This window comes from Geotrypetes seraphini, chromosome 2 (assembly GCF_902459505.1).
Source record: "Geotrypetes seraphini chromosome 2, aGeoSer1.1, whole genome shotgun sequence".
NCBI classification, from domain to species: Eukaryota; Metazoa; Chordata; class Amphibia; order Gymnophiona; family Dermophiidae; genus Geotrypetes; species Geotrypetes seraphini.
Window position 1 is genome coordinate 18,317,742 of NC_047085.1, and position 27,562 is coordinate 18,345,303.

The 27,562-nt window shown below is 42.5% G+C and overlaps 1 protein-coding gene across 7 annotated transcripts in view; it reads left to right on the plus strand.

Moving 5' to 3' along the window:
- The window catches only part of TSNARE1 (t-SNARE domain containing 1), an 843,012-nt gene that overhangs the window by 38,225 nt on the left and 777,225 nt on the right, over positions 1–27,562 (plus strand). For 4 of the 7 annotated variants that reach the window (XM_033933057.1, XM_033933062.1, XM_033933064.1 and 1 more), the window contains exon 2: positions 21,152–21,235. The exons of 1 other annotated variant lie outside the window; for it this stretch is intronic. The gene's annotated coding sequence lies outside the window, so the exon portion shown is untranslated. Of the gene's footprint in view, positions 1–21,151; positions 21,244–27,562 lie in introns of all 7 variants that reach the window. 2 more of the 7 variants (XM_033933058.1, XM_033933059.1) reach the window with 2 other exon arrangements.

Consider the following 27,562-nt stretch of genomic DNA (forward strand, 5'->3'; position numbering starts at 1 on the left):
ACTGTATATATTTTTACTTTATACAGTACAGTATTTTTTTAATCAAAGGTTTTGGGTTGTGGAATGAATCGTCTTGAGTTTCCACTATTTCTTATGGGGAAATTCACTTTGATATGAGTGCTTTGGATTACAAGCATGCTTCCGGAACGAATTATGCTCACAAACCAAAGTTTTACTGTACTTGTTCTGGGATCTGTTTCCTTTGACTAGTCTTAGTTTTCTTTGGGAAAGGTTAGTGATAGTTTAAAACGTCCAGCAGATATCTTTTTCTCTTTTCTACACTTCATATGGTAGTCTCATGTGATGCCGTCTCTTAAGAAGATAGATTTGACTAGAAGACTGGTTTTCTAGTCTGTGTTGTTATGACCAAACGCCTGCTTAAGCTCTGGAGTGGCAGGTTCATAAACAAAAGCGCACGCCGACAAAGGCGCGCCGACAACCCAGCACAAACAACTGAGCGCAAGGTGGAAGCGCGCCGAAGAAAAACAGTATTTTACGGGGCTCCGACAGGGGGTGTTGGTGGGGAACCCCCCTCACTTTACTTAATAGAGATTGCGCTGGTGTTGTGGGGGGTTTGGGGGGTTGTAACCCCCCTCATTTACTGGAAACGTAACTTTTCCCCTCTTTTTTAGGGAAAAAGTGAAGTTTTCAGTATAATGTGGGGGGTTACAACACCCCAAACCCCCCTAACGCCAGCGCGATCTCTGTTAAGTAAAGGGGGGGTTCCCCCCACACACACCCTGTCGGAGCCCTTTAAAATACTGTTTTTCTTTGGCGCGCTTCCGCCTTGCGCTCATTTGTCTGCGCTGGGTTGTCGGCACGCGCTTTTGACCTGTCACTGGAGTGGCATACCAGTGTTTTCGGTTTATACACCAAAATTGATCATTCCTTTCTTTTGTGCTTTTGATACTGTGACGTGTGAAATATATCAGGCACGGGAATTTTTCAATGTCAGCAACTTTGCAGTTAAGAGGTTTTTGCAGCTAGGATTAGTGCAAATAAGCATATGGAAATAGATTTGAATCCATGGCCTCATGTTCATGACTGCTCTAGATCTATATACATTGGAGAGTACATGCACCACCGATTTTTCCAGCACCCCTGGTTCCTAAACCTTGCCAGATTAACCGTTTTGCTGAACCAACGGTAGTCACCTTTATAACACACTCTAACCCACTAAACAAAATCATTGCTTTTCACGTGGAAAAAAGACATATTCTTGAGTACTCCATTTTCCCTTAACAACATTCCCTTAGAGTTAGTGTCTTCTCTAAAAATTTTAGGCGTCATTGTCGACGATAAACTCTCGTTCCACGACCATATAAGTAATACAGTCAAATTATGTTTCTATAAACTACGTATGATACGTTCTATTTCCAAATTTCTCGAGCCTAAATCAATTAATATATTGATTCATTCTCTGGTCATAGCAAAACTTGATTATTGTAATTCTCTACTAATCAACATCACACAAAAGGAAAAAAGACGTCTTCAAATTATACAAAACACGGCCATTAAACTCATACACAACGGAAAAAAATTTGATCATGTCACCCCCCTACTGATTAACTCCCATTGGCTCCCAATTAGTCACCGCATTACTTTCAAAATACTACTTCTAGCATTTAAAACTTTAATTTTTAAAGAACCACAATTTATTAATAGAATGCTCATCCCCCATAATACTTCCCGGTCTCTTCGATCGACGGCTCAAAAACTCTTAACGGTCCATTCACTGAAAATCATAAACACTAGAAGACATGACATGAGTTATGGCCCCTCAACTGTGAAACACGCTTCCCCAGTATATTAGAGAAGAAAAGACCTTAGCCAATTCAAAAAAATTCTTAAAAGTTACCTTTTTAAAGACGCGTTCAATCTCTAATTTTAGATGAAGATATTATGGTTCAGTTTTTTTACCCATCCCACTGTTTTCTTTTCCCTGTTTTCAGTCTCTTTTCTTAAGTTAAGAAGATGTAACTTTACCCCTCTACCCCTTACGTTTCGTGTTTGTCTTAAATTTGTACGTTTGAAGTTATTTTGTTTAATTATATAATCCTGTTTTATGAAGTTGTAAATCGTTTAGTAATTAGAATAAGCGATTCATCAAATACTAATAAAAACTTGAACTTAATTATACACTTCCCATGTCTCTGTCACTTGCATCTCTCTTAGAAACCATAGTTAGAGTTATCTTTAAGCAAAATAAGTTAAGAATCACAAAATCGAGGTATCACCCCCAGCAACTGCAATGTAAACAATCCACGTGAACACGGCTACACTCAACACCAAACTGGTCTGGCGGGCATGGGAATTGGAAGTTCCCGCTTATAATTTTGTCCGGACCAAAGGAGGTGCCGGACTGTCCATTGCCGGAAAATCGATGGTGTACCTGTATCTTCTTAAAGAAATTGAAGGTCAAGGATAGCCATTTTGATGTTTTTGTAGCATTCTTCCGTCATCATGCTTTTCCCTCCAAGAGTTAAAATCTACAACACAAAGATTTCAGGAGTATAGAACTGCAAAAATACCGTATTTTCTCGCATATAACGCGCACGTTATACGTGGTTTTTACAAACTGCGCATACCCTTGCACGTTATACGCGTGAGCGCGTTGTACAAAAATTTTTTTACATAGTTCCCCCCCCCCCCGACGCCCGATTCATCACCCGGAAGGAGTGCTCGCACTCCCACCCTGAAGGACCGCTCGCACCCCCACCCGAAGGACCGCTCGCACCCCCACAGCCTCCCCCCCTCCCCCATGGAGAAGCTGTCTACCTTGTTTCCGGATGCCAGCCCAGCTGCTTCCTCTGCCGGCGGTCCTGCCCCTTCTCAGAGCCCTGTGCTGCGCTGCTTCCTCTTCAGGCGGTCCCGCCCTTTCTCTGATGTCAGAGAAAGGGCGGGACCGCCGGAAGAAAAAGCAGCACAGCAGGGCTCAGAGAAGGGGCGGGACCGCCGGCAGAGGAAACAGCTGGGCTCGCTGGCATCCGGAAACAAGGTAGACAGCTTCTCCATGGGGGAGGGGGGGGAGGCTGTGGGGGTGCGAGCGGTTCTTCGGGTGAGGGTGCAAGCGGTCCTTCGGGGTGGGAGTGCGAGCGCTCCTTCGGGGTGGGGGTGCGAGCGGTCCTGCGGGGGGGGTGAATCGGACGTCGGGGGGGGGCATCAGGCTTTCAGGGTAGGGACAGGACTTCAAGGAGGAAAGGAGAGTCGGGGCGGGCGAAAACAGAGTCAGGGTCTCCAGAGGAGAGTCGGGGCGGGCGAAAGGAGAGTCGGGCAGCATGCGCGGTATACGGGTGTGCGCGGTATATAAAAATTTATGTACATAAATATGTGTTTTTTGCGCGCTATACCCGTGTGCGCGTTTTACACGGGTGCGCGTTATCTATGTGAAAATACGGTAATTGTTTGTCTTTCCTAAAGTAGCTTGCCATAGAATTTGAAACTAATCTGTTTTTGGTTCAGTGTCCTGAGATAATTTAATTGTTATACAGATGGGTACCCAGCACTTCTCAGAATATTCTAGAGCTTAACCTGGGTCTCTACCTAGGCACCCAATCAAAGGCCCTATCCTAGGCAAAGCTTGCACTTCAACCATGCTTGCTGGGCACCTAGTGTTGACAGAAGAGGCAGCCGGAGAGTATGAATGAGCATGATATACTGGGAATGCTGTCCATTAGAGAATGATACGGGGACAAATTTTTCCCCGTCCCTGGGGGAACTCATTTTCCCATCTTTGCCTGTCCCTGCCCCATTCCTGCAAGCTCTGTCCTCATCTGCACAAGCCTCAAACACTTTAAAATCAAAAGTGTTCGAGGCTTGTGCAGTAAAGGCAGAGCTTACAGGATGGGACGGGGATGGGGGTCCCTGTGTCATTCTCTACTGTCCATTAAGGTTTTTCACTGCTTGAAACTTTGTATAACCCCAGGGAGGTATTTTGCATAGGTAACCTAAGACAAATCTGAAAATTCTTCAATAGAACACAATTCAGACTCCTGGTCCAGGCACTAATACGAGGCCTACTCCCATATCATATACATACCCTGCCCCGCCACCATGATTAAACAAGTACAAACAGTACAAAACACAGCCCTCAGACTGATCCACTCACTGAAGTAGTAAGACCACATTACTGCCGCCTACCAAGACACACACTGTCTACCTGTACATGCACAAATATTTTTAAAATTCTACTGCATGTTCTTCAAAACCCTACATGGCAATGGACCATCCTACCTGAACACTCGCCTAACTTGGACCAACTCTTCCAGACCAAGGAGAACTCAGACACCCTTCACCCACCCCCAATCCAAGGCACTCAGCGTAAAAAAATACACGACGGATTACTCGCCACGCAAGCAGCGAAACTAGACAGCCACATCTCCAGTTTACTAATCTCAGCACCAAACTACAAAACCTTCAGGAGGGAAATACAGGCCAGGTTATTCAAGAAATATATCAAGACAAACTCCTGATACAACCAATAATCTCACCCCATCACCAGACTATAAATGTTCCAACCAATAGCTTCCCTGTAATCTTCTGGATATGACCAGAATCTCATCCTTTTGTAATCCGCCCAGAACTGCAAGGTATTGGCAGAATGGAAGAAACTAATGTAATATAATGTTTTTCTTGTGATGTTTTGAACCAGCTATTTCTGATCATTCTAACAGTAGGTTTGCAAGTAAAGCTCCTTTGAAATCTATAGCACGCTGGAATCATTATGCGTCCAACCGATGAAAGGAATGGGGTTTTTGGAGGCAGCTCTGTTGCACCAGCTTAGAAATTTTTTGCTTTACTGCATCTGTTTATGGACTGTTCCCAAAACATCTTGCAGAGGCAGTAATAGGATGCAGGATCGTTCAGTGAACTTGTAACAACTGCGTCCTGCGTCCCAGCTGGAGGACCTTACCTAAGGCTAGCTGCAATAATCGCCACTGATCTGACTGACTGAGCTTTAATCTGACCCTTTTAAATGTTTATTATAGTTGAGGGATGGAAGAATGGGAGGCACATCGGGGATTTAGTGCATGGTGCATAGCTCCTGAATAAATGCTCAGCAAGCACTGGTTCCTTGGCAGTGCCCCAGCCGAGAGGCAGATCACCACAGTTGCAAGTGCATGCTGTGAATGTGTGCAAATTTTTTTTTTTTTTAAATGGTTTGTAGTCAAGGTTTAAGGCAGCTCAGTTTGTGAAAAGAAAGACTGTGGTTCAGTCTGTCAGATAGCTTTTAATGACAACGTACTGTTTATCCTACGCTATAATGCGATAATACAAGTTCTAAAGGCAGCCTAAACAAAAGGAATTTTAAACCTCTTTCTTTTCAGCAAACATGATTAAAAAAAAAAAAAAAAAAAACATTCAGTGGAGAATGCAGTGTGGTAATTGACTAATTTGTGTGCAATTTACACTGGTTAGATTTTTTTAATTAGGTTTTGAATACCAGTGGCCTATAGCAAAAAACTACCAGGCTGAAATAATGTGTAACTGAAAGAGGTAAAACCGGTGTGGAGGAGCCAAAAATGAAATGAGAGCTGTAAAAAGGACAAACGAGTCTTTATTTTAAAGCTGCAGAGTCCTAAAAGCTTTATTGATCCTGAGTCAAGCTTGCTTCTTTGTAGAATGCGATATCATTTTGGTTTTTTTAAAGGGCAGAAGTACACAACGCATTCTGTGGTACAGTGCAAAGTGTGTACATACAGTAGACACTCAGTTATCCGGCACCCATGGGGATTGGTAGATGGCGTATAAATGGAGTTTCTGGTTGCTTGAGAGTTGTTATAAAAAAAATAGGCCTAACTAATACTATACCCTTTGCCATACAATAAACTCTGTATTAACTTGATATTAATATTGAAATACAGTAATAAAAGCAAATAATTCCCCCTATCCTAAGGTCTGAAATTCCTTTCTACCTTTTCCTTCTCAGGTTCCAGCCTCCTCCAATCTCTCTCCCACTTCAACTGCAGTTTTGTCTCCCTTCCCACCTCCCCTTTCTGGCCCAAGTCACTATCATTTCCTCCACCCCCACTTGTATGTCCAGCATCTGTTCCATCCTTCCCACCCTCTTTTCTGGTCATTTTCTCCCCACTTCCATCATCCATCCATCTCCCTTCCCATGCCCTTCATTCTTCAGGTCTAGCATCCATGTCCCTTCCCCCTCCCCCTCCCCCAGGTCTGCCCTCCCTCAGACCGGGTCTGGCCCTTCTTACTTGCCTGTGACTCTCCCAAAGCATCAGCAGTAGATACAAATCTCCCTCTCTCCAGCCTCCGAAGCAGCAGTGGCAGCCGGTCGTGACAACACTTCCACTAGCCCCTAAAGAAACAGCAGCAGCAGCGCTTCCCTCCCTCACCTGAAGCAATAGTGGCAGTCGGTGGACAGAGGCAGCGCTGTAAACAGGCTGTTTCTGACCAGCCCCAGCAGAGCCTTTCCTCTGCCGCGTCAAATACATAATTAAAATGAAGAAAAGGAAGCCAAAGAAAAGGAGCAAGGCAGTGGAAATCTATAGAACGAAAGCACTTCTTGCTCTGTGCGGCAGGTAATCCAGATAGAGCAGTGGTCTCAAACACAAACCCTTTGCAGGGCCACATTTTGGATTTGTAAGTACTTGAAGGGCCACAGAAAAAACAGTTAATGTCTTATTAAAGAAATGACAACTTTGCATGAGGTAAAACTCGTTATAGTTTATAAATCTTTCCTTAATTGCTTCTGATCATTTCAGCTATACACAGCTGAAAGCAGTGCAACATTCAGAAAGTGAAAAACTATCTAAACTTCACTTTCTGCATGTTGCACTGCTTAATGCTGTGTATAGCTGAAATGATCAGAAGCAATTAAGGAAAGATTTATAAACTATAACAAGTTTTACCTCATGCAAAATTGTGATTTAGATTCTAAAGTATCAACTGCAAGAGACAAGATTTTGATGTAGTCCTCTAGGCTTTTTTGTAGAGGGGAGAATCACTATCCGACTTGTGCCTCTATTATCCAAGGTCCCAAACAGATCGAAGGCCATCTTCTCGATAATGAAAAACCTATTCACCTCATTCCAAGGTCCAATGTATTCCCAGCAAATGAACCTAGACAGTGAATCCCTCTCCACCTTCTTCCATGATAAAATATCAAAGATACGCATAAATCTGGACTCAGAGGCCAAAACACTCCCAAACATCCCAGAGACCACTCAAGTCAACAATCCACACCAGACAGAAACCTTGAGCAATTTCAAACTGATCTCCCTCAATGACCTTAAATCCATAATCAACTCCGTACGTCCCACGACCTCGATCCTGATCTCATGTCTCTCCACTACACTCCTGGATACAATTGAGGTATTCCTGGAATCCATCCTTCCCCTAATGAGTCCCTTATGACAGGTGTAGTTCCATAGAGCTGGAAATCAGCTATAGTAAAACCACTCCTGAAAAAAACCAACCATGGACCCAGACAACCCAAGCAGCATCAGACCTGTCTGAAACCTCACATTCATCTCAAAAATATTGGAAAAGACAGTACTCACGCAACTACAAGACTTCATGGAGACAAACGTCACCCTCTCCGACTTCGAATCAGGCTTCAGGAAACACCACAGCAAAGAAACAGTGCTCCTGGCCATCTTAAATGACTGCTGGAAAATCCTAGATGAAGGAAATGATGAACTGCTGATACAATTAGACCTCAGTGCCTCCTTAGAAACATAGAAATATAGAAATTGACGGCAGATAAGGGCCACAGCCCATCTAGTCTGCTCACCCTAATGTCCCTCCCCTACCTTCGCCCTGTGAATAGATCCCATGTGACGATCCCATTTGGCCTTAAAATCAGGCACGCTGCTGGCCTCGATCACATGCAGTGGAAGACTATTCCAGCGATCAACCACCCTTTCTGTGAAAAAGAATTTCCTGGTGTCAGCTCGTAGTTTCCCTCCCCTAATTTTCCACGGATGCCCTCTTGTTGTCGTGGGACCCTTGAAAAGGAAGATATCTTCCTCCGCCTCTATGCGGCCCGTGAGATACTTGAACGTCTCGATCATGTCCCCCCTCTCTCTGCGCTCCTCGAGTGAGAATAGCTGCAATTTGTCTAACCGTTCCTCATATGGGAGATCCTTGAGTCCTTCAACACCATCGACCACTCTCGCCTCCTGTCCAGGCTAAAAACCATTGGAATCCGTGACAACGTACTTTGATGGTTCTCCTCATTCCTAAACGACAGATACCAGAGAGTTCTACTAGGGAAATCCTTATCTGAACCCAAACCACTCCACTTTGGAGTGCCTTAGGGAGCCTTACTATCACCACTCCTTTACAACCTCTATGTCAAACCAGTACTGGACACAGCGGAAAAAACACCAAATCAGAATCCACTCTTTCGCAGATGATTTACAACTCTACCTCCCACTAGGCTGACACCGAGACACACAAATAAAAAATCTCCAGTTTTGCTTAACTGAAATAAAGACTTGGATGACCAGGAACAAGTTACAGTTAAATGAGTCCAAGACAGAACTTCTCTAGATCCACAAAGATCTTTGCATGTACCCCCGTCCATCCTTTTCCTGGGGCACAAACACCCTTCCTTACACCCAAGGATAATGTCTGTAGCCTAGGAGTAACTCTCGACTCAAACTTATCAATGTCAGATCACGTATCCAAACTATTATCTTCTTCCTTCTACTACTTCTGCCAGCTAAAAAACATATGTACATACTTCTCAAAACCTGAATTCGCCCAACTACTGTACGCTTTTGTACTATCTCGCTTTGACTATTGCAACACGCTACTAGTGGGTCTGCCTACCAAAAGTCTTTCCCACCTCCAAAGGGTGCACAATGCTGCAATCCGCCTCCTGAAAAACCTTGGCATTCGCAACTAAACTAAACCTTAAGTTTATATACTGCAACCTCTCCGTAAAGATAGAGCTCGGCATGGTTTACAGGAACTTTAATATAAGGAAGGAAAAACATAATAGTAATTATAAAGAGGGTAGCGAGATTTACATTTTTGAGAATAGCCAAATTTTCAGATGCTTTCGGAATAATTGGAAGGAGCCCAGCGACCACGTTACTCCTGCATTAGCTTCCATGCGCTGGCTGCCCATTCAACAAAGCTGTGCCTTAAGGCCCTGATGCTCGCTTTCAAAACTTTCCACGAAACGATTCCACACTACATGACAACTAAACTACAAATCCACTTCCCAAAGCGACCACTGAGGTCCCAAGGAGAAAAACAACTGACCATACCTCCTGGTCGCTCCCTCAAAACTGGAACAGCCCACAAACGCTCCTACACACATTTCATACCCAGACTATGGAACACCATCCCCCCATCTGTTAGAACAGTAGATGGACTCTGGAGTTTCAGGAAGGTTGTGAAAACCTTCCTCTTCACAAACCCAGCGCCTTAAAGACATGCACCCAGAAATGCCATTCAGAGTCAACGCACCTACGCCACCTACTCTCATTAGAGCTGCTTAATGGATATGTTTTTTGTCATGTCTATATTGTAAATTATGTAATCTTTGTCCTGTCTCGATTATATTGTGGATGTACTTTGTAACTCGTTCTGGGCTCCTTTGGGAGGACAGGCTAAATAATTGAGCAAATAAAAAAATAAATAAATAAGTGTCCGATGGTCACGTCTGCAACCGCCTTCAGCTCTCACCTCCTCCAACGCCGGACACAACTGCCATCTTACATCAATCAGTCACCACCAGGACAGGTGCTGAATTTCGCGAGAGTTCACGAGATTACGCACACACACACAAGCTGCACTGCCTTCAGTGGCTAGCTTACGTTCTGGAACGTTGCCCACCTCGCCGCTGTAACCTCACACAAGTTCTTTCCTGCGTCTGTACGCAATTTTCTTGTCCTCTCCACTCCACCTCACAATCGTGTACAGACGCAGGAAAGCGCTTGAGTGTTGTTACAGCAGAACAATGGTAACATACTGAAGGGCTCAAAATAGTACCTGGAGGACCGCGAGTATGAGACCACTGAGATAGAGACTTCAGATCTTAATTAAGGTTCTCTTACCAGTTTACCCTAAGTTTACAAGCCAAAATCTGATCTATCACCATCAAGTTATGGAAGGTCATATGCTATTACATCAGAGAGGAAGAGGGCCCTCCTTCCTTCAGTGGGCTTAGGTACATTTCCTAACAAGGACTGCTTTCTAAAGGAACAGTTTTACAAACTAATTACCAACTAATGCTTAGAACAGTCATCAAATATAAGCAGCTTTTTCCCAGCTACAAGTTGCTAGCCAGTTGCCGTAGTCAGATGGTGAATAACTGCTGCCGAAAATGGTGATGGATGCATTCAAGTCTTGAAAAAGTGCCCCAGAGTACCTGTCTCCACGCTGCAAAATTTTGACAACTTGCCCTTAAAATGCTTGCTTCTGTGAGCCATAGAGGCACATCAGGGCCTTTTATATTGAGTTTTCTGATGTTTTTAGTTGACAAAAGGAGTATCTTTTATCCTTTTCTCTAGAAGTTTAGGCATCAAACTCATAGTTAAGTCCATAGATCCTTTGTTCACTAAGGTTTGAAAATAGTTGTGATCAATGTTCCCTCTAAGCTGTGCGCTTGTGCGCGCGCACACAACTTGCCGAACCCGCGCACACAAATTAAAATAGCGCGCACAAAAAAATAAATTTTTGCCTAAAATGATTTTCACTGCTAAAATGAAATGTTGCAGAAAATCAGCTGTTCCGATTTCCCATTTATCCCATTTATTGAAGCGCTATAATATACATTTTAAGTCATTCACATGATTCCGTTATCTTTGGCAGTTGAACTTGACACGTCACGTGCCCCATAGGACCATAGGATATGACAAAGAAAAATGGGGAAACCCAATGATCCACAGTGAAAACAATCCACTGATGAAAACAAAAACAGAAACTGTGGATACAGATGTTCTAGAGATAATTTATTAAATACTGACATATAAAACCATAAAAATTCAATTAAAAAAGTACAATGATAAAAAATACTGTGATAAAAATCCAACCGGACCCTACACGGTCCGTGTTTCGGTGAACACGTCTTCCTCAGGGGTCCTAAAAGGAAGAGGTAATGATGAATAACGATAAAGAGAAAGATAAAAAATGAAAAGATAGAAAGATAAGAAGTGACTGTGATGCCAATCTGGAGCATGCATATTATTTATTTATTTGATTTTTTAGCCCATCCTCCCAAAAGAGCCCAGAACGGGTTACAATGAATATATTGGTGCATTAAAAAGAACTGTGCAGGTTGCAAAAATTTTAAATGTATACAATGCATTAAGTTATAACTGTCAAAATATTGTAAAGATTTGCCATTGTAACATATATGAAATGATCAAATCAATTGATTAAATAGATGAAGAAAAAATATTATATGGTATGCATTTAATGATAATAACCAAGTTAGTAATGAATTCAAAAGGTGTCCAGAAATTGTTTTAAAGTGTCCGGATCATCAAAAGATCAAACTGAATTATGAATTATGATTTTCATCCTTGCCAGGTACATTAAACTATATCGCGCTCTGATAAGATTTTAATCGATCTCTCATAGTGAGAAATTGCTTTCTTTTCTGCACTGTGAATTTGATAAGATCCAGAAAAATATAAATTTTCATTCCTTCGTGGTATAATGGAGATTTCATTTTAGCTTTTTTGGAGGATCAAGAGTGCTTGAGGGTATTGCAGGATCTGCAGAACAAAAGGGTATGGCATCCCAAGTCAGGAGCTAAAGGTCTAGGCAGATATACTCTGCAATGCTTAACAGTGCCCCCTCTCCATGGTCTTTCTAGTCTACCTTTCCCTTTTTTTTAATTAGCAGTACAATAAACCCCCGTGAATTCACGGTTCGCAAATTGCAGACTCAGTAATTTGCGGAATTTGTCGACCGCCACTTCCTTGTACTAAACTCATGGTTACACCAATCAGGAGCTGCTTTGACACGCTATCTGGTGTGACGAAGCAGCTCCTTATTGGTGTACCCTGACTTTAGTAATAGGAAGAGGTGGTCGGAGCTTACCGCAAGTGATTTTCTATACCCAAGCTGTCCTCTCCTGCCTCTTGACAGGCGAAAAACCGTATTCATGGTTTTTCAAAATTCGCATGGGTTCCTGGAACGGAACTCCCATGAATTTCAGGGGTGTAATGTATACTGAGAGGGAGAGATTTCTCTTGTTTTTAATCTCTCTCTCTTTTTTAACCAAAGCTGCTAATATATTTAAAGTACCTAAAATTTAAGTATTCCAGTTTTGCAACATGACAATTGGAGGGAAATTTTAGGGATTAATTTAGTACTGACTTTCTGACAGAATTCATCTATTAATGTTATTCCTACTCCAATAATCTCTTACAATGGTTTCTGTATATTTAACAATTTGGGGAATTTTTAGCTAAAAATCTAAGAGAAAGTGATTAGTTGAAATCATTGGTGCTAATGTTCCCCTGGAAAGTTGAGAGAATTGGCAATAAAATCGAGCATGTGTTCTTTGTAATGTGTAGGGACAACTGAACCTAGTATAACCTTGGTTATGTCATTTTTACCTTCTGTTGCCTCAGGTACAACTTGATTCCTTTCCCAAGTGGGCTTACAATTTAACTAATATACCTGATTGTAACTTGCCTGGCGTTCACATTTGGAAAAGGTGAATAATTAAAGCTAAGTTCAAATACATTTTCATCTATTAGAGTGAAAAGATAATGGCCTAAACGTACACATTGATGTAAGGACTCATTATAGTAATATCTTCCATCATCTTTTCATTGTTCTGATGAGGATTCACAGTATTTCTAACTTATCCAACAGCTAATCTTTTTAAATACAGTAAAACCTTGGTTTGCAAGTGTTTTGCAACACAAGCAAAACATTTTATTAAATTTTAACTTGATATACAAGCAAAGTCTTGCAATACACACGTCACAACTGAGCCGATGGTTCTTCTCTCTCTGACGCTGCAAGAGTGTAGCGACTGTTCTAAACGAGCAAAGTCTTGCAATACGAGTACATACATTATACACGTGTCACATCATCACAACTGAGCCGATGGTTCTTCTCTCTCTGACACTGCAAGAGTGTAGCGACTGTCCTAAACGAGCAAAGTCTTGCAATACGAGTACATACATTATACACGTGTCACATCATCACAACTGAGCCGATGGTTCTTCTCTCTCTGACACTGCAAGAGTGTAGCGACTGTTCTAAACGAGCAAAGTCTTGCAATACGAGTACATACAGTATACACGCGTCACATCATCACAACTGAGCCGATGGTTCTTCTCTCTCTGACACTGCAAGAGTGTAGCGACTGTCCTAAACGAGCAAAGTCTTGCAATACGAGTACATACATTATACACGTGTCACATCATCACAACTGAGCCGATGGTTCTTCTCTCTCTGACACTGCAAGAGTGTAGTGACTGTTCTAAACGAGCAAAGTCTTGCAATACGAGTACATACAGTATACACGCGTCACATCATCACAATTGAGCCGATGGTTCTTCTCTCTCTGACACTGCAAGAGTGTAGCGACTGTCCTAAACGAGCAAAGTCTTGCAATACGAGTACATACATTATACACGTGTCACATCATCACAACTGAGCCGATGGTTCTTCTCTCTCTGACACTGCAAGAGTGTAGCGACTGTTCTAAACGAGCAAAGTCTTGCAATACGAGTACATACAGTATACACGCGTCACATCATCACAATTGAGCCGATGGTTCTTCTCTCTCTGACACTGCAAGAGTGTAGCGACTGTCCTAAACGAGCAAAGTCTTGCAATACGAGTACATACATTATACACGTGTCACATCATCACAACTGAGCCGATGGTTCTTCTCTCTCTGACACTGCAAGAGTGTAGCGACTGTTCTAAACGAGCAAAGTCTTGCAATACGAGTACATACAGTATACACGCGTCACATCATCACAACTGAGCCGATGGTTCTTCTCTCTCTGACACTGCAAGAGTGTAGCGACTGTCCTAAACGAGCAAAGTCTTGCAATACGAGTACATACATTATACATGTGTCACATCATCACAACTGAGCCGATGGTTCTTCTCTCTCTGACACTGCAAGAGTGTAGCGACTGTTCTAAACGAGCAAAGTCTTGCAATACGAGTACATACAGTATACACGCGTCACATCATCACAACTGAGCCGATGGTTCTTCTCTCTCTGACACTGCAAGAGTGTAGCGACTGTCCTAAACGAGCAAAGTCTTGCAATACGAGTACATACATTATACATGTGTCACATCATCACAACTGAGCCGATGGTTCTTCTCTCTCTGACACTGCAAGAGTGTAGCGACTGTCCTAAACGAGCAAAGTCATAGAACATAGAAACATAGAAATAGACGGCAGATAAGGGCCATGGCTCATCTAGTCTGCCCACCCCAATGACCCTCCCCTACCTTTCTCTGTGAATAGATCCCACGTGTCTATCCCATTTGGCCTTAAAATCAGGCACGCTTCTGGCCTCAATAACCTGAAGTGAAAGACTATTCCAGCGATCAACCACCCTTTCAGTGAAAAAGAATTTCCTGGTGTCCCTGTGCAGTTTCCCGCTCCTGATTTTCCACGGATGCCCCCTTGTTGCCGCGGGACCCTTGAAAAAGAAAATATCTTCTTCCACCTCGATGCGGCCCGTGAGATACTTGAATGTCTCGATCATGTCACCCCTCTCTCTGCATTCCTTGAGTGAGTACAGCTGCAACTTATCCAGCCATTCCACGTACAGGAGATCCTTGAGTCCCGAGACCATCCGGGTGGCCATTCTCTGGACCGACTCCAGTCTCAGCACATCCTTACGGTAATGCGGCCTCCAGAATTGCACACAGTATACTAGGTGGGGCCTCACCATGGATCTATACAATGGCATAATGACTTCAGGCTTACGGCTGACGAAACTCCTGCGTATGCAACCTATGATTTGCCTTGCCTTGGATGAAGCTTGCAATACGAGTACATACAGTATACACGCGTCACATCATCACAGCTGAGCCTATGGTTTTTCTCTCTCTGACACTGCAAGAGTGTAGCGACTATCCTAAACGAGCAAAGTCTTGCAGTACGAGTACATACAGTATACACGCGTCACATCATCACAACTAAGCCTATGGTTTTTCTCTCTCTGACACTGCAAGAGTGTAGCGACTGTTCTAAACAAGCAAAGTCTTGCAATACGAGTACATACAGTATATACCCGTCATATCATCACAACTGAGCCGATGGTTCTTCTCTCTCTGACACTGCAAGAGTGTAGCGACTGTTCTAAACAAGCAAAGTATTGCAATACGAGTACATACAGTATACATACACGTGTCACATCATCACAACTGAGCCGATGGTTCTTCTCTCTCTGATACTGCAAGAGTGTAGCGACTGTTCTAAACAAGCAAAGTCTTGCAATACGAGTACATACAGTATATACCCGTCATATCATCACAACTGAGCCGATGGTTCTTCTCTCTCTGACATTGCAAGAGTGTAGCGACTGTTCTAAACAGGCAAAGTCTTGCAATACGAGTACATACAGTATATACGTGTCACATCATCACAACTGAGTCGATGGTTCTTCTGTCTCTGATACTGCAAGAGTGTAGCGACTGTTCTAAACAAGCAAAGTCTTGCAATACGTGTATATACGCGTCACATCATCACAACTGAGCCGATGGTTCTTCTCTCTCTGACACTGCAAGAGTGTAGCGACTGTTCTAAACAAGCAAAGTCTTGCAATATGAGTACATATAGTATTTTGTATTAAAGTTTTTGGGTTGTGGAATGAATCGTCTGAGTTTCCATTATTTCCTATGGGGAAATTTGCTTTGATGTACGAGTGCTTTGGATTACGAGCATGCTTCTAGAATGAATTATGCTCGCAAACCAAGGTTTAACTGTAGTTGCTAATTCATTTTAGCATTGGTTTTACTATTACTACTACCCAATTGCTCTTTTTCATTCTCTCACCTTTTGGTGTCCTCATTTTTTTCGCTGTCCTCATACATCCCATGATATCACCATCTTTCCTCCCACCAGCTTGGCACCACGTTCCTTTCCTCCCTTGAGAAAACTTTCTGCTAAAAAGAGGATTTGGATAAGCAGTGCTTGTTAACTGTTGCTGCCCCTCCAAATTGGAATCATAAAATCTGTTTTATTACTTGGAATCTAGCTAAGTACTTGGGACCTGGGTTGGCAACAGGATACTGGGCTCGATGAACCTTCGATCTGTCCCAGTATGGAAATTCTTATCTTCATAAGTTTCATGAGCCCCAGTAGTCCTGAGCAATTACGAAGGAAGATAGCAGAAGAGTTGGCAACAGCAAGTAAGCCAAGATGCTTGTTGATGCCTCTAGCTAGCCAAAGGGAGTAGTATAGGAAGAGGTCCAGAATTTACCACCAGCAATAGCAATTGGAATCTACCCCATCTTCTGTCTGTAGGGAAACATTTTGGAGTATCTCTGAGTTTTCTCTGCAGTGTACTAGCATGAAACAACAAATCGGTGGACAATCTCTGTTCTACCTGCCGTCTTCCAAAAGCCTTGACTATAGGGATTCCTGTATCATATCATTCTTTGGAAAGACACTTCTATCCTTTGGTCTGCTGTTGATCAAAAATTGATTTGGGTAAGAAGTGATATTTATTTATTGGTATTGATTAATTTTCAAGAAGAGATTCATTCAGTGGTTTACAATACACTGAATAGTAATAGGGAAAATTCTTAAGAATACCCAATCTGTCCCGGCAGGCTCCTACAATTGCTCAAGATTCAGTACAGAGAAGGGTAATAAAAATGATGAAGGGGATGGGGCGACTTTTCTTTGTGAAAAGGCGAAAGCTAGGGATCTTCAGCTTGGAGAACAAAATGAGATGGGTGGGGGAACTCTAGGTCTATATAATACTGAGTGGAGTGGAACGGTTCAATATGAATCCCTTGTTTACTCTTTCCCCCCAAAATATACTGTAAGATAGATTTGGGAAAGTCACTGTTTATACTTGGAATAAGCAGCATAAAATCTGTTTTACTCTTTTGGGATCTTGCCAGGACCAAGTTCTTGTAGCCTGGATTGGCCACGGTTAGAGATAGTGTACTGGATTTGATGGACCTTTGGTCTGCCTCATTATGGTGATACTTATGTACTTATGATTGGAGGAAGGCATATATTACCTTACATTATATTATGGATTTCTATTCCACCATTACCTTGCGGTTCAAGGTGGATTACAAAAAGATATTTGGTCATTTTTCAGGGGAGATAGAGAGAATATCAGGTCATTTCCAGGGAAGATAAAGAGTAGGTCAAGTTTTTTTTTTTGTTTTTTTTTCTGGGGGGGGGGGGGGGGTCGGGGAGGTGGTGGGAGGAAAGACAGAAGCTTGTGGTGTTAAGTCTTTTTCAGGGATTTCTTGAAAAATATAGTCTTTATTTCTTTTCTGAATGTTTTGTAGTCTGGGGTCGTTATCAGTAGATTGGAGATTTGGTTGTCTAATTTTGCTGCTTGAGTGGCTAGGAGGCCATCATATAGTTTTTTCCATTTAACTTGTTTGATTGGAGGGTGTGTGAATGGAGTGTGAGGTTTTCTGTGCCTGCTTGAGGTGATTTGGATGAGGCGGTTGTTCAGGTAGGTTGGGCTGTCTCCGTTTGAAGAAGACTTGAAGCGGTCCAGAGGAGGGTGACGAAAATGATAGGAGGCTTGCGTCAGAAGACGTTTGAGGAGAGACTGGAAGCCCTGAATATGTATACCCTAGAGGAAAGGAGAGACAGGGGAGATATGATTCAGACGTTCAAATACTTGAAGGGTATTAACGTAGAACAAAATCTTTTCCAGAGAAAGGAAAATGGTAAAACCAGAGGACATAATTTGAAGTTGAGGGGTAGTAGATTCAGGGACAATGTTAGGAAATTCTACTTTACGGAGAGGGTGGTGGATGCCTGGAATGCGCTCTCAAGAGAGGTGGTGGAGAGTAAAACTGTGACTGAGTTCAAAGAAGCGTAGGATGAGCACAGAGGATCTAGAATCAGAAAATAATATTAAATATTGAACCAAGGCCAGTACTGGGCAGATTTGCACGGTCTGTGTCTGTATATGGCCGTTTGGTGGAGGATGGGCTGGGGAGGGCTTCAATGGCTGGGAGGGTGTAGATGGGCTGGAGTAGGTTTTAACAAAGATTTCGGCAGTTGGATCCCAAGCATAGTACCGGGTAAAGCTTTGGATTCTTGCCCAGAAATAGCTAAGAAGAAAAAATTTAAAAATTTAAATTAAATCAGATTGGGTAGACTGGTTGGACCATTCGGGTCTTTATCTGCCGTCATCTACTATGTTACTATGTTTATAGTTTATAAAGTAGACAGTAGAGTTTAAATAATATTCTTGCTGGGATTGGAAGCCAATGTGAATTGAGGTATGCTTCTGTAATGTGGTCGTGTTTTCTCAATGAGTAGATGAGTCTCGATGCTGTGTTTTGAATTGTTTGTAATTGTTTTGTTATTGTTGTAGGGCAAGGGAGATAGAGGATGTTACAATAGTCAAGTAGGCCTAGTTTTAGGGACTGAACTATGAGCTGGAATTGTGTTTTCTCGAAGAATTTTCAAACTTGTCTTAGTTTCTCGTGACTGCGAATGATTTTTGTGTTTTATTGATTTGCGGTTGCATCAGTCTGTTGTCATTCCTTGTGGTTTTAGGGTGCGTTGTGTTGGGTAGTTAATTGCGTTGATTTCTAAATTGGTTATGGTTGGGACTTTGTTTATTTCCGAGGAGGATGAATTTTGTTTTATATATCCTCCCAGTGTGAACAGGAGTATGGATAAGATGAGCTGGTGGGTTATCTTCTGCTGATATCTACTATCTGTTACTGTTACCATTGTAATCTCAAAAGCTCATGGTACCTCTTCACTAGGACCAGTACATCTAAAAGTGCTTTGCCGGTTTGAGAATTACTTGTTCAGTGCTGTCTCGGGCTCTGATGCTCAAAAGCTTTCCCTGGCAGTAAGACTCATTAAAGCAGTGTTACTGCTGCAGAACGCTCTCCTGCCAATGCACAAAAGGGTTCTATATAGCTGCTACTACTACTGCTTATCACTTATATAGCGCTGAAAGGCTTATGCAGCGTTGTACATTTTGACAATTATAGACGGTCCCTGCTCGGAAGAGCTTATAATCTAACTTGGACAGACAAACATGACATATAGAGTTGGGAATGCAGAACCCAAGATGAGAGGAGTTAGGAGTCGAAAGCACTCTCATAGAGGTGGGCTGACATTTATAGATGGTCCCTGCTCTGAAGAGCTTATAATCTAACTTGGACAGACAGACATGACATATAGGATTGGGGATGCAGAACCCAAGGTGAGAGGAGTTAGGAGTCGAAAGCACTCTCATAGAGGTGGGCTGACATTTATAGATGGTCCCTGCTCTGAAGAGCTTATAATCTAACTTGGACAGACAGACATGACATATAGGATTGGGGATGCAGAACCCAAGGTGAGAGGAGTTAGGAGTCGAAAGCACTCTCATAGAGGTGGGCTGACATTTATAGATGGTCCCTGCTCTGAAGAGCTTATAATCTAACTTGGACAGACAGACATGACATATAGGGTTGGGGATGCAGAACCCAAGGTGAGAGGAGTTAGGAGTCGAAAGCACTCTCATAGAGGTGGGCTGACATTTATAGATGGTCCCTGCTCTGAAGAGCTTATAATCTAACTTGGACAGACAAACATGACATATAGAGTTGGTAATGCAGAACCCAAGGTGAGAGGAGTTAGGAGTCGAAAGCAGGTGGGCTGACATTTATAGACGGTCCCTGCTCAGAAGAGCTTACAATCTAACTTGGACAAACAGACATGACATATAGGGTTGGGGTTGCAGAACCCAAGGTGAGAGGAGTTAGGCATTGAAAGCACTCTCAAAGAGGTGGACTTTTAACTGGGCCTTGAACACTACCAGAGACTGAACCCACCATAGGGATTTGGGCAGTTTGTTCCAAGCATATGGTAATTTTCATAGCAGCCACCAAGAATCCTATGCAAGTGCACCGCAAGGAGCTGATTAGTATTTAAATTAACTCTCCTTGCGATACACAAAAAGGAATGACCCCTTTTACAGGGCAAAAATTTGTGGCAGGTCTGAACCTGCTTGCATCTGTCCTGTGTGTACTGTATGAGGTACACAACACACACAGGACAGCTGTGTCTTTTAAAAAAAAAAACAAAACTCAAAAACCAGCGGCCCTTGCTCTAGCCCAGATCTACTGTGTTGCAGTATTCCCCAAAGCTGCCGTCTTCAGGGCTTCTCCTACCACTCAGCTGTTTTAGGATACCCCTGCCACTCATCTGATCATGACGCCAAAGCCACGATCAGATCAGCTCAGCATTGAAGGAAGCTCTGAAGCTGGCGGCTTCGGGGGAGTCCTGTGGCTCAGTAGATTGTGGCTTACAGGGAGATCAGGAGCTGCTAGTTTTTTTTTTTTAATGGGCTCAGTGGTTGTGAGTGTGTTATACACACACACACACAACAGCTGCACCCATTAAAATCAAAAAGCAGCAGGTGATTGGGCTCCGGGGCCATGGTGGCAGTGGCAAATTGTTCCCATTTTCATGAGAGAGTGGCAGGAGGACCATGGCGGCGAGATGCATTCGTTCTCACAACCTGTGTCCCAGCTGGAGCTGCAGGTGGATCGGGAAAGCGGTCTGGGAGGGGTGATGGTGGCTTCTTTTAGCTCACCGATGAGCAAATAGTGAAGAAGATGCGGTTCCTTTGCCCTGCTGTTCAAATTCAGACGCAGGAATGTTTTTTTGACCTGAATTTATTCTGGCTTTCTTATTTTATTGCCAGGCACTTATTTTTAAGCTGACAGGAAGGATGGGGAGGAGGAGGAGCTCTGGGCACAGTTCCTCCCCCTGTTACCGCACAAATAGCATGGATATAATTTGCACGCTATTCATGCTGAGCATCACCTGGTCTGGAAAAATTGCTCCCACCACCTTGGTGATGGAGCTTTGTGCATCAGGGCCTTGGAAACAGTTCTCCAATGTGCATGCCCCTTCTTTGCTTACTGATTGAGTAAGAAACTGTTCTAGGGTATTGTCTTGAGAGCAGCAATTTGCACTTCATTTATCAGCTGTTCTTCTTTTTGTTTTAACCCTTTAGGTTGTGAAGGGAGCTACTGGGGGCATTGAGGAGAATTTCAGATATCAAGGCCAGAAACTGAACCCAGGTATCCTTCCTAGTGGGGTAAGCAGGTATTTAAAAACTACAGTACATCACTTTCCAATTGTTAAATGCCTATTTTGGGTTTCGTAGCCTGGAGAGCTGAATTCCTTTCCTGCTAATCACGTAACAGTTCACTTAATGACTTGAGAAACAAATGTGGCTTTTTTTTCCTTAAAACGACCAATATTGAAGATAGATAGTGAGGTAAAATGGAAAACTCCACAATCTAAAAAATTGCCTCACTATTAGGGTGAATCATTTGTCAAGTTCAAACATTTTTTTGGAGTCTTCTTAATCAATCAATCCAAAATCGCTTGTTATTCAATTTTATACATCCTTTATTATATTCGAATTGCTTGCTCCAATAATAATGTACCTGACGGGACCCGTTTCGCCTTGATAGGCTTTTTCAAGGGTTCCAACTGGGAGCCCTGAATTCTGGCGACCCGTGATAAAGAGGACGCCAGAATTCAGGGCTCCCAGTTGGAACCCTTGAAAAAGCCTATCAAGGTGAAACGGGTCCCGTCGGGTACACTATTTAAGTTTGGCACAAGGATTCCCACCAAAAACTATAGTTTAACTTGTCCCAATTTTTCCAAATAAGTTGTATGGCAACTCCCGTCATGATCAAGTTTCAAGTTTATTAAAATTTTTGATTAATCGCTTAATCTTACTTCAAAGCGATGAACAGAAACAATTAAAATTACAATTTTAAAAATAAAACATTAATTTAAACATAACATTAAAGTAAACTAGACTATAACAAACTTAACAAAACACAAGTAAGAGGAAGAGGGGATTCGAACTACAAAATATTATAGAAAAGGAGGTCAGGCAAAAACACAAGGATGGGAATTAAAATGAATGGTCAAATACAGCATTAATGAATTCAGAGTAAGACTTATTAATCAAAAGCGTCTTTGAAAAGGAATGTTTTTAAATTGGTCTTGAATTTATCAATATTATGTTCTTCTCTTAAATAAATTGGCAGAGAGTTCCAGATTTGTGGGGCAGTAACTGAGAAGATAAATTGTCTTCTGGTATTAATGATCTTTAGAGATGGAATTGTCAGTAAATGCTGTTCGTTTGACCGCAATATTCTGTTTGTGGAGTAAGGGATCAGTGATTTAAAAATGAATGCAGGTGTTTTGAAAAGCATTGCTTTAAAGGTGAGTAGGCATATTTTATACGTTATTCTATGCGATACCGGAAGCCAGTGAGCGTTTTTGAGAAGTGGTGTTACGTGGTCAAATTTTTTTTTCTTTGTTATAAGTTTAATGGAAGTATTTTGTATGATTTGAAGCCGTTTTATTTCATTTTGTGCAATCCCTTTAAAAAGGGCATTGCAGTAATCGATTTTAGAGATTACTAAGGAATGGATAAGGATATTTAGTGATTTTGAACAAAGATATTGTGAAAGGGAGCAAATTTGACGGAGTCTATAGAATGATGATTTGACGATACTACCGATGTGTTCATGAAAAGTTCATTTATATCAAATATAACTCCTAGGATTTTAATGGTATTAACTAATTGCAAGGGAATATTTTTTATAGTGATAGGGGCAATAAGTTTAGGAGTTTCTTTCCATGGGAAAAGCATCGTTTTTGTCTTTTCAATATTAAGGGCCAACCTATTTATATCTAACCATTGACAGATTTGTTCAAGTTTATTGTTGATTGCTGTGATATCCAAAGAGCAATCTATTGTTCTATGAAGTTATTGGACTCTTGGCCATCAATAATAATAATAATAACTTTATTCTTTTATACCGCCATAGTCATGAGACTTCTAGGCGGTAGCACTGCATCATACATCAATGCCAATGGAACTTCCAGTATGCTATTTATTTGATCCCAAATGGATCGCCAAAATTTAAGTATCAAGGGACAAAAGAACATAAGAAACGCAATTCAAATATAACAAAGGATGTATAAAATTGAATAACAAGCGATTTTGGATTGATTTATTAAGAAGATTCCAAAAAAATGTTTGATTGAACTTGACAAATGATTCACCCTAATAGTCAGGCAATTTTCTAGATTGTGGCTTTTTTTTCCTTCCCATATTAGAACTCCTTGCTAAGAACCATTCATATTTTGGGGCCAGATGTTGAAAATTGAGCAGACGTTCTGCAGCACCATTTGTGAATCTTTCATGGTCACCAGAAATTTAGTCACTCAAAATTGCACTTAATATCTGATTTAATTTATAGGCAAAAACGGTGCTGTTTCAAAACTGCACAGGCTATTTGCAACAGCTAAAGCCAGGCGCAACCATAATAGAGAAAAGTCTTTGGGGTCCTTTTACAAAGGCGTGGTAGTGGTTTGACGCACGGAATACTGCGCGTTAAACCGCCTGCCGCGCTAGTACCTCACGCCTCCATTGACGAGGCGTTAGGATTTTAGGGTGTCAGGTCAAAAGTGCGCCGGGACAAAGGCGCGAGCAGACAACTGAGCATAGCATGGAGGCGCGCGCCGAAGAAAAAGACTGTTTTTAGGGGCTACGACAGGGGGTGTGGGGGGGGAACCCCCCCACTTTACTTAATACAGATCGCGCCACGTTGTGGGGGCGTTGTGGGGGGTTTGGGGGGTTGTAACCCCCCACATTTTACTGAAAACTTAACTTTTTCCCTGTTTTTAGGGAAAAAGTTACGTTTTCACTAAAATGTGGGGGGTTACAACCCCCCAAACCCCCCACAACGCCGCCGCGATATGTATTAAGTAAAGTGGGGGGGGGCTCCCCAACAAAACCCCCCGTCGCAGCCCCTAAAAACAGTCTTTTTCTTCGGCGCGCGCCTCCATCTTGCGCTCAGTTGTCGGCGGGCGCCTTTGTCTTCCGCGTTACTGTCTAAGAACCGGATTTTAGGCTGCCGCGGGGGTTAGCGCGTGATGAAATGTCCGACGCATTAACCCCCTTAGCGCGCTTTAATAAAAGGAGCCCTTTATTTTTTTGGGGGGGCAAGACAAATCACAACTTTGTCACAGAGCCAGAACTCTGTTGGATTTTTTTTTTTTAAATTGCATATTGAAAGAAACTGATAGGATATCTCAAAGCAGTCTTTCATTTGGTGCAATTGTATATAATCCACTGTGCATAGCTAGCTCTTGCGAGAAAACAGCAGTGAGTTAAAACGGGATTAGTTTTATTTCTTCTTCGTTTCCATTGTTATTTTTATTATACTATTTGTCACTATTTGTTTCATATATATGATACTATAGTCTCAGGTGTATAATAGAACTCGTATGAGCAGTACAAATTTGGCAGTGGGAACACAGCAGATAGGCAGATTAACAGGTGAGCTTGAAAAATTGTAAGTCTCCCTTTAGATAAGAGAGAAATATAGGCAGAGGTGAAGAATCTTGAACTTGAAGAGGGAGTTCTTACACCAGAGGCTTAAGGAACTTAGGGCTAGATTCACTAAACCAGGGGTCTCAAAGTCCCTCCTTGAGGACCGCCATCCAGTTGGGTTTTCAGGGTTTCCCCAATGAATATGCATGAGATCTATGTGCATGCACTGCTTTCAATGCATATTCATTGGGGAAATCCTGAAAACCCGACTGGATTGCGGCCCTCAAGGAGGGACTTTGAGATCCCTGCACTAAACCTTCCGATCACAAAACCAGATAGTGAATCGCTGTTTTAAAATCAGACAGGAATCGGCCAACAGAGCCTCCCATGGATCGCTACAAAGGCAGGCTTTTCCTAATTATGACGGGGATAGCTATGCAAATGATACCCCGCAATTGGAAAAATTGCCACTGCTTCAACTTTCCGTTTTGGTGGGCCAGTTTATGTTTAGGTTACAAATATGAAAAGATGAATGCTGATATGTTGGGACATAGCAATTTTTAAAATTTGGGTTGGGGCCCGTTGACATCCTTTGTTACTTCAACATAGTTGTCTTTTATTTTATTTTGTTTATTTTTGTACATATCCAGGACAGGACGGGGGAAATCTTTTTGGTTTATTTTTTGATTAAATTGTTGGATGGGAGGGGAGGGATATTTTTCTTCTGCATTGTTATTGATGGAATTTAAGTAATTTAAGTGCTTACATTGTTTTATTATGTCTGGCACTTTATATTAGTTTTGAAAATTAATAAAAATATATATTTTTTTAAAAATAAAGGAATCTGCCAACAGCGATTGACTCCCTATCTTTAGTGAATCTGGGCCTTAGGGAATAGTTTGTAGTTAGGAGCCTCAGAAACTGGACTTGTAAATTGCTTTTAGGACATGGGGCTTCTGCTTATCATTAAGCACTAAGAGCGCTTCACTGTTTGGCATAATCATCACTCACTGGATCCAGTCACTTGTTCTATCCCATAAGTCCTGGACTACCTTTTATACTTTCTGACACTGGACTCAAGACTACCGTACTTCTATCTGAGTTCGTATCAGCAGTATTACTGCTTTTCCTGCAGTTCTGGGTATCCGTTAGTTTTCAGATACATGAAAGGTCTGTCCTATTCTAAGCCACCAATCAAGACTTCTCCAGTTACTTGGGATTTTAATGTTATACTCGAGAAACTGGAGAAGATACACGAGAAAATGGAGTAGATTCTGCGCTGTTCACGGAGGAGAGTGTTTATGAGCAACTTGAAAAACTGAAGGTGGACAAAGCGATGGGACCAGACAGGATCTATCCCTGGATACTAAGGGAGCTCAGAGAGGTTCTGGCGAGTCCTATTAAAGACTCGTTTGTGAGTGACATTGCTGAAGGGTTAGAAGGAAAAGTGTGCCTTTTTGCAGATGATACCAAGAGTAGACAATGAAGAGGGAGTGGAAAATATGAAAAAGGATCTGCAAAAGTTAGAGGAATGGTCTAATGCCTAGCAACTAAAATTCAATGCAAAGAAATGCAGAGTAATGCATTTGGGGATTAATAATCAGAAGGAACCATATATGTTGGGAGGTGAGAAGCTGATATGTACGGATGGGGAGAGGGACCTTGGGGTGATAGTGTCCGAAGATCTAAATGTGAAAAAACAGTGTGACAAGGCAGTGGCTGCTGCCAGAAGGATGCTGGGCTGTATAAAGAGAGGCGTAGTCAGTAGAAGGAAGAAGGTGTTGATGCCCCTGTACAGGTCATTGGTAAGGCCCCACCTGGAGTATTGTGTTCAGTTTTGGAGACCGTATCTGGCAAAGGACGTAAGAAGACTTGAAGCGGTCCAGAGGAGAGTGATGAAAATGATAGGAGGCTTGCGCCAGAAGACGTATGAGGAGAGCCTGGAAGCCCTGAATATGTATACTCTAAAGCAGGGGTGCCCACACTTTTTGGGCTTGCGAGCTACTTTTAAAATGACCAAGTCAAAATGATCTACCAACAATAAAATTTTAAAAAAACACAACGCACACTGTACGCATAGAAAATGTTAATCATCATTCCTATTCCAGGGTTTTTCAAAGAGGTCAAAGCAGATGACTCTATGCACTATCACCTCAGTAACAACCATACAAAAATAGACAAAAATATACCCCCCTCCCTTTTTACTAAACCACGATAGCAGTTTTTAGAGCGCAGGGAGCTGCGCTGAATGCCCAGCGCTGCTCTCGACGCTCATAGGCTCCCTGCGCTAAAAAACTCTATTGCGGTTTAGTAAAAAGGGACCTTAGTGTAAAATATAGACAGCAGATATAAATTGAGACACATTTCGATCACTAAATTTAAAATAAAATCATTTTTCCTACCTTGACTGGTGATTTCATGAGTCTCTGGTTGCACTTTCTTCTTCTGACTGTGCATCCAATCTTTCTTTCAACCTGTATGCTTCCTCTCCTCCAAACCTCATTCCTTCCCCCAACTTTTCCTTCCTCTTCCCTGCCCTTTCTTTCTCTCTGCCTCCCTTTCCTTTTTTTCTGTTTCTCTTCTTTCCTTCTGTCTCCCTGCCTGCCCTTTTTCTTTCTTTCTTTCTCCCTGCCCTCCCCCAAGACACTGCCATCGGGGACCAGGACCCAAACCGCCACCAATAACAGGCCCGAAAGCCGACGCCAATAACACGCCCAAAAGCCGACGCCGCCCCAACCTCTCCCTGCTTCGGCCGACCAGCATCGCGAGGAACTGTTGGGGGAAATGCTGCCGGGTCCTGCCTTCGCGGAAACAGAAAGTAGGCAGGACCCGGCAGCAAGAAGAGGAAATCCTTCACTAACCTGTCTCCCGCCTTAGCCCGTAGCGAACGCTTGCTTCAGGGCTCTCAACATGTGCGTGCAGGCTTCCCTTCTCCCCCCCCCCCCTCCCCCTCCCAGGGTATAACTTCCGGTTTCGGAGGGAAGAGAAGAGAAGCCTGCACGCACACGTTAGAGCCCGGAGCATAAGTTTGCTAGGGGCTGAATCTCCAAGCCGGTT